The sequence below is a fragment of the Aythya ferina genome (genome assembly GCF_964211825.1).
Source record: "Aythya ferina genome assembly, chromosome: 7".
Taxonomy (NCBI): Eukaryota; Metazoa; Chordata; class Aves; order Anseriformes; family Anatidae; genus Aythya; species Aythya ferina.
In genome coordinates, this window is record NC_140302.1 from 7,590,734 (window position 1) to 7,605,966 (window position 15,233).

At 41.2% G+C, this 15,233-nt stretch overlaps 1 protein-coding gene across 30 annotated transcripts in view; it reads left to right on the forward strand.

Moving 5' to 3' along the window:
* Positions 1-15,233, forward strand: part of LOC311439477 (uncharacterized protein) — a 127,114-nt gene that overhangs the window by 51,627 nt on the left and 60,254 nt on the right. For 2 of the 30 annotated variants that reach the window (XR_014694735.1, XR_014694736.1), the window contains one exon: positions 5,273-5,664. The exons of the other annotated variants lie outside the window; for them this stretch is intronic. The gene's annotated coding sequence lies outside the window, so the exon portion shown is untranslated. Of the gene's footprint in view, positions 1-5,272; positions 5,665-15,233 lie in introns of those variants that run through there. 30 annotated transcript variants of the gene reach the window in all.

Consider the following 15,233-nt stretch of genomic DNA (forward strand, 5'->3'; position numbering starts at 1 on the left):
CTGATGCTTCAGTTTCAATATCCACATAATGGTGTATGCAAATGCCTGCTTACAAGTTCAGAGCTCTCCCAAATGCACAAGGCATACGTTTTTTGTATGGGCAATACTGGATTGTCTCAATTACCAGTTCCAAAATTCCCACTAAAACTGTGCCAAAAATTGTTTCTTCGAATTAAAACAAAGGCTTCAACCTTGCAGTGCTTTTAAAAGGCAATCCTACACATAATCCACAAGGTAGCTTGGACATAGCCTCAGATATGAATTTTAATTAGTTTTCCTTCTCATATATGGTCAGTATCATAACTAACACTCTGCATATGTGTTCATTCCATCAGGTTGGATTCAGCTGGAGGAGTGTTTACAATTATTTTAAGCAATCATATTTTACCCTTTCATAGGCTGGGACTGTAGCATGAAAAGGATGTTAAACCCTGCTTTAAAACAAAACATTACATGGTTGCTGCTATTTTTCCCAGAGCTCTTTGAACACCTTTTCCTACCAAAATCATTTCTTTTAAAAAGAGAGGATAAAGACTTATTGGAGAGTACAGAAAATAAATTAACTCTGATTGGAGTACAACCTTTGCAACAGTTTTAATCCCTGAAGTGCAAGAGCAGACAGCAGCTCTAGCAGTGTACTGTAGCTGAGGAATGTGTTTCTAAGCCTACCAAATGCAGAGTGAGGCTGCAGTGGCTCCCAGGTCGGACAGAAGGCAGTGGATTGTGCTGACCCAGCAGAGGAGCTTGTTGCAGACATGGGAGATGTGTGCAGGGAGCCAGGGGGAGTGAAAATCACTTGGCTGGAGGCAGCCAGCTGGTTGTTAGCAAACTTTAGGTCAGGAAACAAAGCAGAGTGCCAAAAGTTGGAAGGGCAGCACAGGGAAAGTCTGGTGCTACAATTGCTGGTTGTGTTTCTTGAGGCCTTCAGCACTGGGGACAGTCGGAAGCAGAGGCTGGAAAGGATGATTTGAGGCACTGACTCACTATGGCTGTCCTTACAAAATGTTCATCTGACATTTAGCAGTTGTGAACTTCCTGAGCTTCGTAAACCCCATTGGCCAAAGTTTTAGTGACCCTGGGGAGAAACAACCAACCTGGATGGAAACCACTCACTCAGTGATGTTTACTTTTCTGCAGTAGTTTAGAAGCCCACTTGTCCAGCCAGTGCACCAAAATTGTGGGGCACATTTTAGTTACTGGTGTGCAGAACTCCATTTTTCTTAATGTAAGTGGGAGAAGTTGTGATACAGTGAGTGGTACCAGACAGCACTTTTTCCCTTGCTGCAGGCAGATACATGACTGCATATCTCTCCTATCCTGTTGTTCCCAGTATGTACCACAGGGAGCAACCTAACCTGCAGTTGGCTCCTTTTTGAGTGTAAAGCTCTATCTAACGAAGTTTTAACAAATAACCTTCAAGGAGAATTGCTGAATCAAGCAGGCTCTTCTGCCCGCTTATGCCTCCGCTCTTCTCACACTCTTCATCCTACTGCTCATCCCTGCATGACTACACTGAAAACTAACCTATCTTATTTTTCTGGACAATTATTTGACCAGATGGGTTCCCTATGCTGACAGTGCACTGTGAAACTTCTTGTGGAGGGCTTTGCATGGGGCTGGGAAGGAGACATTACTTTAGCAATTTTGCTGACAAATGTCTTACAGTGGTCTACACAGCATGACCTGGGGGACCAACTAGCACGGGGGTGCCTGCTGATGGCTCCCTGGGTCTCTTATGTGCAAGATAAGGTCTGCAGGGCAGTGAGAAACATTTTTTGAACTTTTCCCAGTATGTAGGCTGTACCACTTCAGAACTGTCAGAACTAAAAAAACTAAAGGGAAAAAAAAAAAAAAACACCACCTCCCTTTTTATAGCCTACTGTCTCGTTGAAAGTGATTTATGAAATGAAGCTTCCTGCCCACCCAGTGCACAGAACAAATACAGACAGTGCTTTGAAATAACTACAGTACTATGCTATTTTCAGTAATATTTAGCACAGACTTAGCCAAGAAAGCCCACTAAGCTTAGCAGACAGACATAAAAAGAAACACTCTTTTTGCATTCTTGTGTGTGTGTGCATCTATTTTAGGTTTCACTCTTCTTTTCACTAGTTGCATTGCCAACTATCAGTGTAGCAAAGTCCCAGCTCGGGAAAATGCTTCAAGCCCACGTCTCATAACAGCTCTTGAGCACACACCTAATTTTAAGTACCTTAATAAATATAAGCATGTGCTTGAATTGAAATACTCCTATCTCTTGTAGTGAAGCTACTTCTTGAGTTCATTCTCTTGAAGCAGTGGAAAATCTTGTGGTCCATTAACCTGTGTGATTTGACAGTGTTTTGTGTATGTTTGTTTAGGAAGTACCCTTTCAGTGACTAGCATCACAAGATTATTACCTGTCAGCTAGCATCAGGAATACAGTTAAGGAGGAAGCTTGAGTTGACACTCTTGGCCATTCACTACACCCATTTCTATTCTACCTGCAAATTGTGAGCTGTTTTTACAATTACATATAGGAGAAAATAAAATGAGAACTAGCAGGTAATTCTGAAGGTCTGTCAGGTCCTGTGTTTTTCAGTGAATGCCTAGGGAATAATGAAAAAAATCAGATCGAGCATACAGTGATACTTCTTCAAAATACTCTTCCATATTGCCCAGCAATTTGGAGATTGACGGGTATCTTAAGCCAGCAAAGTTATTTTTGCAATGGGTGGCCTTTTTAAAAAAAAAAAAAAAATATATATATATATATATATATACACATATCATCTAATGCCTTTGAATGCATGCAGAACTCAAGCAACATCATTGTCCTTCAGCAGAGATTTCACAGGGCCGCAGTCTGACAGAGCATCTCCCTGACTTGTTTTGAACCTCTCATTTTCATGTTCTGCATGACACTGCCTGGCTCTTGTGCTATGAGACAGCATATTACAGTTCCCCTTTTTCTCTGTGCATCAGACAGTCACAGTGTTTGTCCTGTTCTCCCAGGTATTTATCTTCCTTACCAGGAGTCCCCCTTTCCACAGGGAAACTTTTTCACTTGGTAGTTCTGTTTGCACCAGTGAAGATGTTTGCAGGAGTGAGTCTGGCACAGACCACAGCAATAATCAAAACCAAGAGAGCAGTGCTTTGTTTGAGGCACTCTCTGTAGTGAAGATTTCTGTCTGGTTCTGGATATCTGGATCCTTGTAATGCAGTGTTTTTTGTAACTCTGGGAAAGTGGAGCTCCTGCCACTTGGGCTTCTACTCTGCAACTTGTGGGATACACATGCCTTTTAGTTTCAGACTGCTCCATCATTATAGTATCCTCTCACACAAACCCATGAAATATTGATAGAACTTACAAGCTTATATCAAAGTTTCCTACCCTCCCCTTCACTCAATTTTCTAATTTTCCTGGTTCAACTTGTCTTTGTTACTCTGACCAAGCTCTGGGATCTATCTCACTGATGAAAGAGACGTCAGTGGTGCAAAACTATCTAGAAATCTCATCGTGTTCAAAACACACTAAGAAAGGTCTCTCTTCTTGGTGTTCCCACGCTGTTAACACGTGGTTTTCTTATTGTGGTTTACTTTATAGATCAAAATCATGTGCTGTATTAGTAAATGCTATGGAAGGTCCGTTTCTCATGATAGCTTATCAGATGAGATCCTTTAGAACATACATTAAATATACATCAAACAATATCTGTATTTTATTTCACTATCTCATTTTAAGAGAATGGTAAGAAAGCACCAGCAGTGATAAGGAAACGGACCTTTTTTCTGTGCTCCCATGTATGCAGATGTACTCTCCTACCCAAGTAGATCTCCAAAGAAATCTTATGAAAGGATCTTTTAAAATGAGAAGTAACATGTTTTTTTTTTTAGTTTAATGATATATAACTCAACTGCATGGTAGTCAGATAAAAAAAAAAATGCTGAGACTCCGCTAGATATAAAAGTATTATTTAATCTATGTGTTACCCATGACACTGTATGTCTGCTTATTCTTTCATTGCAAACTAGAGTAAACTTTTGATTATTATTTTTTTTTTAATTTGAAACCCTTTGGGGATATTTGTGTTTTACAGTCCTAAGACCTGAGATAGAATATGTCTTCTAACATTCTAAGAAACAGGCTGAAAAATTCAAAAGCAGTAGTTGCATGCTCTGCAGAAGATCCCAGGTGAAATAGGATGTTTCATTCTCAGCCCAAGAATTATTAAAAATAGTTCCTTATCAAAGAGTAGGCTACTGACTTGCAGACTTTCTGATGCAGCATTACTCAGTCAGGCATACTGCTCCTTTTATATATCTGTTTTTCTTTCTTCTCCTAATTCAGGAGAGACTTCGACCCAGCACTTTCTGTCATGCATTAGTAACTCTGAAAACATGTTTACTTAAGTACAAAACCACATTAGCTCAGCATTATTGTATGCCTCAAACACATAAATTACAATATATTGTGGGGTAGGAACTTTGATCAAGAAAAGCCCACACTGAATTAACTTGGAGGTGGGGAGGAGGGTTGGAACATTAAATATTCCTTGTCTCCTTTTGCCCTCATCCCTACAATTCTCTCTGCCAGTCAGTCTTTCAAATTGCTTGCTATGTCTGCGCTGCAGGCTACAAGAAATAAAGCAATAGCACTCCTAGGAAGATCACATTATTTCACAGTTCTGACCTCTTTAACTAACATCCACTGCTATACACAAAATCTCAAGTGGCACTTGTAGCAAATTCTCCCTTGTTTTCCCCAACATTTTATCTCTCACCCTAATAGCACTGGGGTTCTGGAATGGTACTTTTTCTTCCCAAAGACACTTTTCTATTTAGAGAGACTCCCCCTCAAATGAATAAATAAATAAACAAAAACACAACTAGTAACGTGCAGCTAAGTTATTTTTGCCACTGGAGGATTCGCACTAGGATTTTTGCCCTATATCAGTATTTCAGGAATCTTGTACAGTAGCAGGTAGAGACCATTGCCAAGGCTGCCACCAGAGATGCCAAGTGCCTGCATACGTGGTCCAGATGGCTTCCCTCCTGCTCCTTGCAGGACAGCTTCTGGATGGGAGGAGGTAGGGCTAAGAAAGACAAACAACAAGTTTCTTCCATACAGACCCAATATATTTGACCCAGTATGAAATGTCTTGCAGGTTAACAAATCTGGGAAGCGTGTTTTTTTTTTTTTTTTTTTTTTGTTTGTTTGTTTGTTTTTCCCCACCAAGTGATAGAATGATTCTTTTTTTTTTTTTTTTTTTTTTTTTTTTTTTCCTGGCAGCTCTGTTCATCCCTTTTTGGAGGGTCTGTTGACTGTCATTATATGCTGCACTGAAAGAACTAGTAAGTGGCTGCTCTCAAGTTGATTGCATTGCCATTGATGCCAGAAAGCATACAAGAAATAGCTTAACTGCCTGGATGTGATTTAAAGATTGAGGAACAAATATTACTTCCATCAAAGCTCGAAGAAACTTTACTCCTGATGTAAATGGAAGGAGAAATCAGTTCTCTTGTATTTGAAGTGTGATTTGGTTGATTAGGCAACATTATATGCTGTTAATCAGTTAAGTAAAAGATTCTTGTGTCAAGTGTTAGATTTTTGTTTTATTTACTATGTTTGTAATCACAGAATACTAAAGCCATAAAGCTTGAGAAACTTTATACTCAAAGGGAGTAACTTGCTTGTCTATTTATATATATACACACACATACAGAGCATTTCATGATAGTTTGACTCTGATATTAGCATGTTTTCCACATTATTCATCACTTCTTTTTTGCAAGTTAGAACATACTCCGAGCCGTAGGCTGCATCTGGTGCTGTAAGTGTTTAAAGGCCATGTAAAATAAGAAATTGATACTGCTCTTGTATGCAACTTTGTGCTTTTAAAGGGCTTGGATCATGTAAATAAGTGCTGGGTGTCTTGTCCAGCAGTCCATGCTTGCTGGGAAAATCCTGAAAAAACACTTTTCTTTGGTTTAGTCTGTTCTTGTTTAAAAAAAAAAAAAAAAAGGAAAGAAAAGAAAAGAAAAAAAAAAGTGTTTTACAAGAAGCATAAAATCTAGCAATATGGGAAAGCAGAGAGTAAGTATAAGGACTTTGTGTACTAGTACTCATCAGAGATCACCTGCCTTTCCTTGTTACTTCTGCTCTGTAGTTTGATTTCAATAATGTAAGGTACTTTAAGCAATTACATTTTGTCAGTTCAAAGAGATTATCACTACATAGCCTCAGTATGTCCCTAGATGTCACTTAAATTAAAAGTGTCATCTCTCTAGCTCAAGAAGCCTTATTCTCCATTGGACCCAAAAGTAATGAAAGGAAGATGGATTCATTGCAACTCCACAGGGTCAGTGCAATGTACCAGCACATAATGAACTACAGTGGTTCAGCAGTCCTACAGAATATCACATATGGGCATTTGGCAGCCTGTCAGCCCATATGCTATTCCATGCCATCATATCTAATGTGAGGGCATCAGCAGGGAGGGAAGGGACAGCTTTTGTACTTGCTTTAACACATTTGTGGTGAAATGTCAAGAAAACATTAAAGTTTTCCTGATGTCCCCCTGTGAATTACAAGCTCCACCAAATATACCATAGACTTACACAAGAAGTGAGCTGACAATCTGGCTCAGTTGAAGCCCAAGGAACTTTTTTATTTCAAATAAAGAAAATATTATGTTTGTTATGTGTATGCAAATTAACATTAAAGAAACATAGGTTCCAGAATATCTGCAAGAAACTGTCAAGGCATGTTCAAGTATTTCATATGCTGCACATTGTATTTCCATGTTCCTCAAGGCTGTCCTGAGAATTGATAATTATCGTTCATGAGCTAATTCAGAGCAGTTACAGGAATTATAGGTAGTGGAGCTGCCATTAATTTATCTTATTTAATATAACCAAGAAGTAGAAAATGGACTTAAATGGTTCTTTAAGTGCCATGCCACTTTATGACTGTCATGTTGTTGTGCACATATTACTAAAAAGAAAAAAGGAACCAGATGATTTAATAAGGAAGTCTGTATTGTAATTTCCAACACTAAAGGAAGCTACCCATATTTTCTTAGGAGTGTTACTTAGTTTATTTTTTTTTCTCAGATAAAAAAGACAACAATTAATTGATTTATGATCACTGTAAAGGTCACAGCCCACAGAACAAGCGGTCATGACAACTCTTTCTCATTTTTAGAGAAAAATTCAAGATAGTACTGCTGTTGGATTTCTACATGCTTCTACTGACACCCTTCTCTAAGCCTGCTAATGCATATGGAATTAATTATTGGTACAGTGATACAGCTCTTGTAATGCACAATTAGATTTCTAGGGTTTAATTAGCATCTACAGAAAGCACCTAGAAGCACAAGTTTATGCAACAACTTACAGTTCACTACATAGATGATCCATGTTCAGCTCCATCAACAAAACTTGCCTTGTGCATTCAGAGGTTCCCATTACAATATGTAGCTCTAAATAATCTAAGACAACATGCTCCCAGCGGTTCATCACATGTACAGCAGGATTCTCAATTCAGAGCTCAGGTATCACACTTATTATGCATAAATTTACTGAAAGGAGTTTGCCAGAACCAAGTAGAACAGTGTCTGCTGTCAACTGCTGTCAGAGATTACTACTGAGTCCAGACAGGGCTTTGCTTTGACCTGAAAAGGTACAGGAGTAACTGGGCTCACGTTCACTCTGCTTTGCCATTTTTCTCATTAAAGATAAAAGCACCTTTGGGAGTCCCTTTTGAAACATAGAAAAACACCCTGCTCACATCGGCAACCCATCAGAGTGCAGTGGACCGTGGAGGTCCTCCTTATGGCCACATTTAAGGTCCATCCACAGTGTCTGGGGAGATGAATTAATTGATCACAAAGTTATTTAGCCCCTTTTTGGATCTCTTGATGCTGTACCTCTCCACTGCCTGTGACAGAAAGTCCTAGAAGTTTGGTAATTGGTTGGTGGTGTAAATTGAGCTGTGGTTTCATAAAGCTGTCAGTGTTGGTTAGCTCTTGGATGTTTTCAGAACTCAGCATTAGGTGAGTAGGCTTTTTTTCTTTTTAAGGAAAAAAAAAAAAAAAAAGCAGTTTCACAGCTAAATTCATCCTCCTTCTACCAGGTTCAGGAGCCCCACTGCACCTGTTAGGTGTACCTTCACCCCTTCCCTTAATACCTGTCCTCCTCAGGCACTGGAGGCAGTCTGATCTGCCACCCCTGTTCATTGGGGTTGTGTTACTCCTACGTGCTCCAGGCTTTCCATGGCATGCTGGACATCAGAGACATCTTAGTGTCAAGCCCAAAGCAGGAGCCCTGAGCCTGGCACCTTCTCACCATGGGGCACCTCCACAGCCATCCCCAGTGCCAACAGCCAGCTTGTTGTCCCCTGCCCTGATTATCACCTGCCATAAAGCCCTCCTCCCTGCCAATCCCTCAAACCAAACTGACACAAAAAAGCCCCCAGAGTACTGAAAATCACCCTTTTATTCTCTCCTGGGGTCAAGGACATCCCACCCCCTCATAGGATGAAGGCACCAGGTGCCACAGCCTCCACTCTCTGATGAAATAATCAGAACAAAGTCAGCTGCCCTCTGCAAAGTTCCATGTGCTCACCTGGCCCATGGCCAGAGCCACCTGCGCTGCTTGCACACCCCATGCTCCCAACACCCTGTGTTTGGTGACTCTTGTACCCTTTGAAACTCACTTCGCTGTGCCTCTGTCTGCCTGCATGGCATGAAAGCCATGCAGTGGTGTACTTTGTGAAGTTAATCTATAAAACCCCTTTTGTTTCTGCTATCGGGGCCCCTGCAGTGCACCTAGCTTTTCCTGAGGGGTAGGCTGCTGGTTGTGGCACGTGAGCAGGCACAGCCCAGGCTGTGGCAGTCATGGTGGGATACCAATGCCCTCCTTCATTCCTCACATATCACCCTGGGCAATATTTATCAGCAGATGCTGTTGAGTTGCAAGGACCTCTGCTAAGACAAATCACTGATGGTAAGTAGTCACATTCCATTGGCTGTCACATTCACTTGATGCTTGCTGATTTATTTATTTTTTAATGTCTTTTAGTAAAATGTAAGCCAAACAAGAGCTTCACGTCACTGCATCTGCAACCGTGTGTTTGCATCATGGGCTGTTGAGGTGACCATCAGTTTGTGGTGCCTGCACACATGTGAGGCCATCGACCTGCTGAGAACAAAAGGTAGACAGAGCTGACATGAACACATGCCTATCTTCTCTGACATAGACTTGTGTTCCATCAGATGGCTTTCATATCGTCTTGAAAAGAGCAGATGAGGCTAGTGAAGCTGTCAAGTGATCTCAGCTTGCTTAGCACCTTTCAGACACTTGCTTGACTGATAATACACAATGCCTTGGGCTAATCAATACAGACACAGGTGCTAGTCCCCACCTTTTTCCTGAATTTCCTTGTCTCTGAACTCTATGTATTTATATAGGCTATATACACTGTGCTAAGATTGAGCTGTAGTGGGCCAGGACTGCAAACCTTCTGTGAAATTTAACAGCACCTGCTTGACACCTGGTCAGAGTGATAGATCAGAGCCTTAAGTACAATAGAGGAAAAAAAAAAAAAAAAAAAAAAAAAAAAAAAAAAAAAAAAGCTCCTAGAAAGACATCGTGCTAAAAGAAAATCAAGAGAAAGATCAAATAAAGTGCAGACTCCAAATGCTCTCTGTGTTAAGGTCCACCCATCTCACCCTATTTCATTCTAGCAGTGCCATCAGTAAATTTTCACTTTGCAAATACAGCTGCAGCAGGTTTGTTTATCAACTGTACAGCTTTGGGCAGCAGCTCCATCACTGAACACTGCCGGGTATTATACAGATGGAGAGACCACAGATACCTTACCCCAGATATTTACAGCCTGGCGGACAGATCTGTGCCACTAAACACACTGAAGAGAGCTGACATTGTAGTGGAAGCACTTGTCATTTCTCTGCCTGGTCACGTGTGTGTCTGGAGACCTCTTCCTTACTCCAACACGGACCCAACCCAGGGACTTGCTGTAGGACTCGCTGCTGACCCTGCAGACCAGGTGCCCAAGCTGCTGCACTTGCTCTGCTGCCTCTCCCTCCAGTCCCACACCAGTGTCCACACCTCCTTGCTGTGGCATTCTACCTTAAGAAAATTATTTTCTTCTGTTTCTTTATCTTACATCCTAGGGAATAAATCTATTATAGTTCCTTGTTTGCTACTGAGATAAGGAGCTGTGGAGAGCTGTGCTCTGGAAGAAGACTCTGTAGGGGAAAAAAGGTAAATCAGGACCAAGCTATTGAATATGCACTGTCACACTGTATATGGTTGTAAACTTGGCTTCCCAAGACCAAGGCAATCTGATTAAGCACGTTATGCTATAAGAAAGTCATAAATGTGCTTTTTTTCAAGTAGCCGCTCAACATCATATAGTGAGGCCCATTTCTTGATGTTATTGTCTTTATTGTATTGTATATAGCATATGTCATCTACAACTGTTTTATGATCTCAGAATATGGACTGTAGAATGAACCCTAAAACTGCATACATCCATAGGCTCATGGAAAAATTTAGGTGCTAATGTAAGCTCAACTCAGACTCCACTTCTTGTCCGGCAGCATCCTAAGCTTCTTGTCAGAAGAGCTGCTTCCCAGTCTGTCCTAGCCTTTTCACACTTTGGCATCATACACAAATTGCCAACTCCTGAACATAGACACCCAATACATGCTAAAGTCAAACTACACGAAAGGCAGTGCTCTCCTCTCATTCATCTAATACATGGCAGCAGAGAGAAGATGTAAGAATGTTGGTTCTGCATGTTCTGTTTGATCTGAATATTTTTTATTACCTTTTTCATTATAAGCAATAAACAATATCCCACACCCTTTCTAGGCTGTGGTTCCTTTCCAGCAATATTTTGTATTCTGGAAGTATGATGGTAGGCCTTTGACTATTGTTTTTATCCTATTATAGGTCCACATGGGAAAGAGCAAATCCAACATGAGATTTCTACTTGAAGAAATAGAAATGTCTTAAAATTTCTCCAACGTGAGATACTCTTAAATGTTGTGCTCATCATTTGTAAAGTCAAATACTTAATAACTGGAAATTGTGGAATGATAGAATGGGAACAGCATATTCATGTCGCTTGGTGAAAATGTTTCAGTTCTGTCCTTTTCAGGATGGACTCTAGTCACAGAATGGTTGAGGTGGGTAGGGACTGCTGGAGACCACTTCATGAAGCCTCACTGCTCAAGCAGGGCCACCTGTGTTGCCCAGGATTATGTCCAGATGGCTTTTGAGTGTCTCTAAGATGCCACAACATCTCTGGGCAACCTGTGTCAGTGCTTAGTCACCCTCATAAGTATGGGAGTGTTTCCTGATGTTCAGAGGGAACATCCTGTGTTTCAGTCTGTCCCTGTTGCCTGTTTTCCTGGCACTGGGCACCACTGAGAAGAGCCTGGCTTGCATTTCCATTCACTTCACTGTCTGCTCATTCAGCCCATGCTGCAAAAGCATGTCGACAATGATTCTGTGGGAGACAGTGTTGAAAGCCTTACTGAAGTGAAGGCAGACTATAAATATCCACTGCTCTTCCCTTGTTTATCAAGCCAGTCATTTAATCAGAGAAGGAGTCTACCGGTTTTGCCTGGAATTGAGTTAATTTTCTTCATAGTAGCTCATATGGTGCTGTATTTTGGATTTGTGACCAGAACAGGCCACAACAGAACAGGTACAATTCTGAAGGGACTGTGCCTCATGGATAAGACCACACCAGAGCAGGTACACCACAGACAGGTCCACATCCCAGCAGGTACACCACAAAGGGACTGCAACCTGTAGATAATATCATGCTGAACCAGGGCAAAGGGAGGAGTTCAATGTTCAAGCCTATGGACAGGTCCAAAGGGATAAGGAGTGAAAATTGTCATGGCTATCCCTATAAACTGCTGCAACCCATGGCTGTTATAGGAAGTATACCCATGGTATGTTATAGGACGTAGTATATCAGGAATGACTCACCACCAGCCAAGCTAGGCAAGGGTAGGACATCTTTGCAAAGTAAAATCCTATAATCTGGCCCAAAGGGACTGTAGTGGATGGAGATACCATTAAATTATTGTAATGTGTGATCTGAGTTGTTTGTTACAGGAAGTAGTGTAGCAGGAAATGCTTGAAACAACAGAGGGCAACTCTCACAAGAAGTCATGGAAGTGCAGCAGTGACACAGCCTGAGCTGGCTTTGGTGCCCAGTAACTCCACACCAAACACCGTCTCCCCTGTCCTGAGTGACCACCATCACAGATAGACCCCATTGATGGACTCAAAGGGCATTTTATGGCCATGTTGCAGGCACATAGGCTAAGGGAATGATATCTGTGTTTATATCAAAGGTGGGAAGCTGGGTGTTGGTTACTAAGGATGTATTGGATAGTGTGGGACCTAAGCATGATGTAAATGGTATGGAATAAAGGGTAGAGATTGTACTGGCTTTGGCTGGGCTGGAGCTCATTTTATTCATAAAAACTTGTATGGTGTTATGTTTTGGATTTGTGACCAAAACAGTGTCAATAATATGCCAGTGTTTCAGCTGTTGCTAGACAGTACTTACACAGCACACAGACCTGTTTATCATGATGCCTAGCCAAATGCGTACTCATTTATACACGTATAGAGAAAGAACTTGTATTTATAAAAATGTGTCTAGTTCTGAACACTTAAGTCTAACATAACTATCATTTTGCCTTTCTAATCTCCTCTGAGAGTTTGTTCTCAAGACTTGTTTTGAGACAATAAGCAGAATTAAGAAATGCAGCATTCAGTTTGTCTCACCTCCCCCAAGAACTGATCTTGGTGACCTCTAGTCTTTCCTATTTTTTTTGTACATGTAGTAACAACAGTAAGACAGTGGATTTCCCTGTTCATTTTGATTGTACCAGTGAAAGTATATTCTATACTACTGCTGTATTTTTCTGCCTGAGGGTGTTTTAGCTTAATACAGGCACAGTAGTTGGTCAAGGGATGTATGAAAAAGATATCTGATTTACAAACAGGATTTTAAGCCTGTTTTCCAGGGGAAATAAGAACATAAATACACCCTGAGAATGTCAAAAGAGCTGAAGCTTCTGCTTTCAGGAGGGGCTCATGACTCCTCACAGCATCAGACATACAACTGTCAGGGCCCCTCATACAAAAATCTTTTTGAAAGACCTTGTGTGGGTGGCACTGCACTGTATTTATAGAGGGCAGCTCCCAGCTCTCTAACCAAATGGGTAGCACTGGTTTCGAGCTCAAAGCATGCCCTTCGGTGACCACTGCTGAAATAATTAATGATCTTTTGTGCTGCCACACAAACCCAATTAGAAGTTGGTCATCTGGACTGCTGTAGCCCATTTCCTGGGGCTTTGGCCCAGCAAGCAGTGGCATCTGTTTGTTCACTACTGCTATCTTGTTCTTGGCAGGTACAGCTCACAACCTTAGCTTTAATATACTAAAGGGTTAAATAGCTTTAGGGCTGCTGAGTCCATTAAGTCTCTGACTGAGCAAAGCACTTATGTAAGCATGCACTTAGCTAGTTTGGTTATCCTGGACAATCCTTACTTACCTAAACAATCCCTCAGCAAAGGGAATAAGCTAGGGTTCAAAACCTTCTTTTCCCATTTGCAGGAAGAGCATTAAGTGATTTCACTTAAGCTTTCACTGGTGTGACTCTGTACCCACCTTTATAAATACCTCCAAACAATGAAATAATGGGAATAGGTTGAAAGGTTTGAGATAAGCTTGTCTTAGTCTTTGGGATTCAGGGGTTGTGTTGGGATAAATCCCTTTGAATATGTACATCTAGAAAACGTGCAAATAGCCATGATCACAGGCTTGTCTTCAAAGTCAGGGAAGGGTTTTGTTCCCCCCTCCAGAGGGGAAGTTAATGAGAATCCTGTCCCCAGGTCAGGTGGACAGTGCTAGGTGATGCCCAAAAGAGGTTATTGGGTCTGGGGCTGCCCCCACACAAAAGCTTGGTATCTTCTCAAAGATCGTGATCTTCTGCTGGACAATTCCTGGGCTTCAGGGTTTTACAGGTGGCATTTCCTACTGACTTGAAGCCTCCCTGTCTAGGATAATGCCACCACAATCCAACCACTCACTATGACCATAAGCCACCATTGCCTTTGCAGCGCTGTTTTCTGAGTCCCTCACCTTGGCAGCAACTTCAGTCACTCCTGAGTAAAGAGGGCTCTCTCCTTTTTTTGTCTTCTAAAGTACAGCGTGTTTTCTAAATGGTTTGAAGGTGCAAATCCAACTCCTTTGCACCATTATTGGTCAAACATGTAAAATCACATGGCCTGACATTTGACACATTTGTGTCCTGACACATTTCTACTTCTCAGCAACAGGCATCAAATATTTGAGAACATGCTCAAAGCTGGGCAGAAGCAATACAGCACTCTAATGCTGGTCCTTTAGCTGTCCTCAAGTGGTAAAGCCTTGCCCTTTACCAATGTTGCTGAGTTTTTTTAGTGTGTGGGTAGGGAGAAATACTTAAATGCTTATACTTGTAATGTTTTAAAGAGACGTTGTAAAAACATCTCAACAGAAATTCATTGTTATGTATCTTTATGGCCTGATTCCCTTTTACTTACTAATTGTGTTTGTAACTCAGGTCCTCAGGTGTGCTTTTGAAGTCATTCCAGCATCAGACATGGGACAACAGGGAATAGGTTGTAGACTGTAAAGCAAAGCTTGGGTTGACAGCTCTATACCAGGCTGACAGCTGCTTTTATCTTGGGCATTGGCAAACCATGGATACTGCAATTTCCCTTATCCCAGGGCCTGCGAAACAAATTCTCTGCCTTTTTAATTCCGGTATGTCTCTAAACACTATGTTTTTGGATATGACCTGCAAGTTACAAATCACATCCAGACCTAGAAGGTGATATATTGGCATGGACTTCAACAAAAACTAATTCTACATTCTCCAGCTCTTAATTTAGCTCCTCTTTTAATAGCATTTATAACTTCATAAAAGAGGATAATTAGTTCAGAGACTAAACTATTTGCAGAGAATCTGATGCTGTCCAAATTATAATAGCTCTCCAGGAACTGATCTGGTCAACTGGTTTGACCGAGGCTCCACAACTTAAGGGAGGATAGGATGGATGGTGGTGGACCCCATGGCATATCTTAATTCTCCTTGCAGCCTTTGCCTTTGTGTAGTGCAAACATTATCCTACAGGACTTTTCTGTCC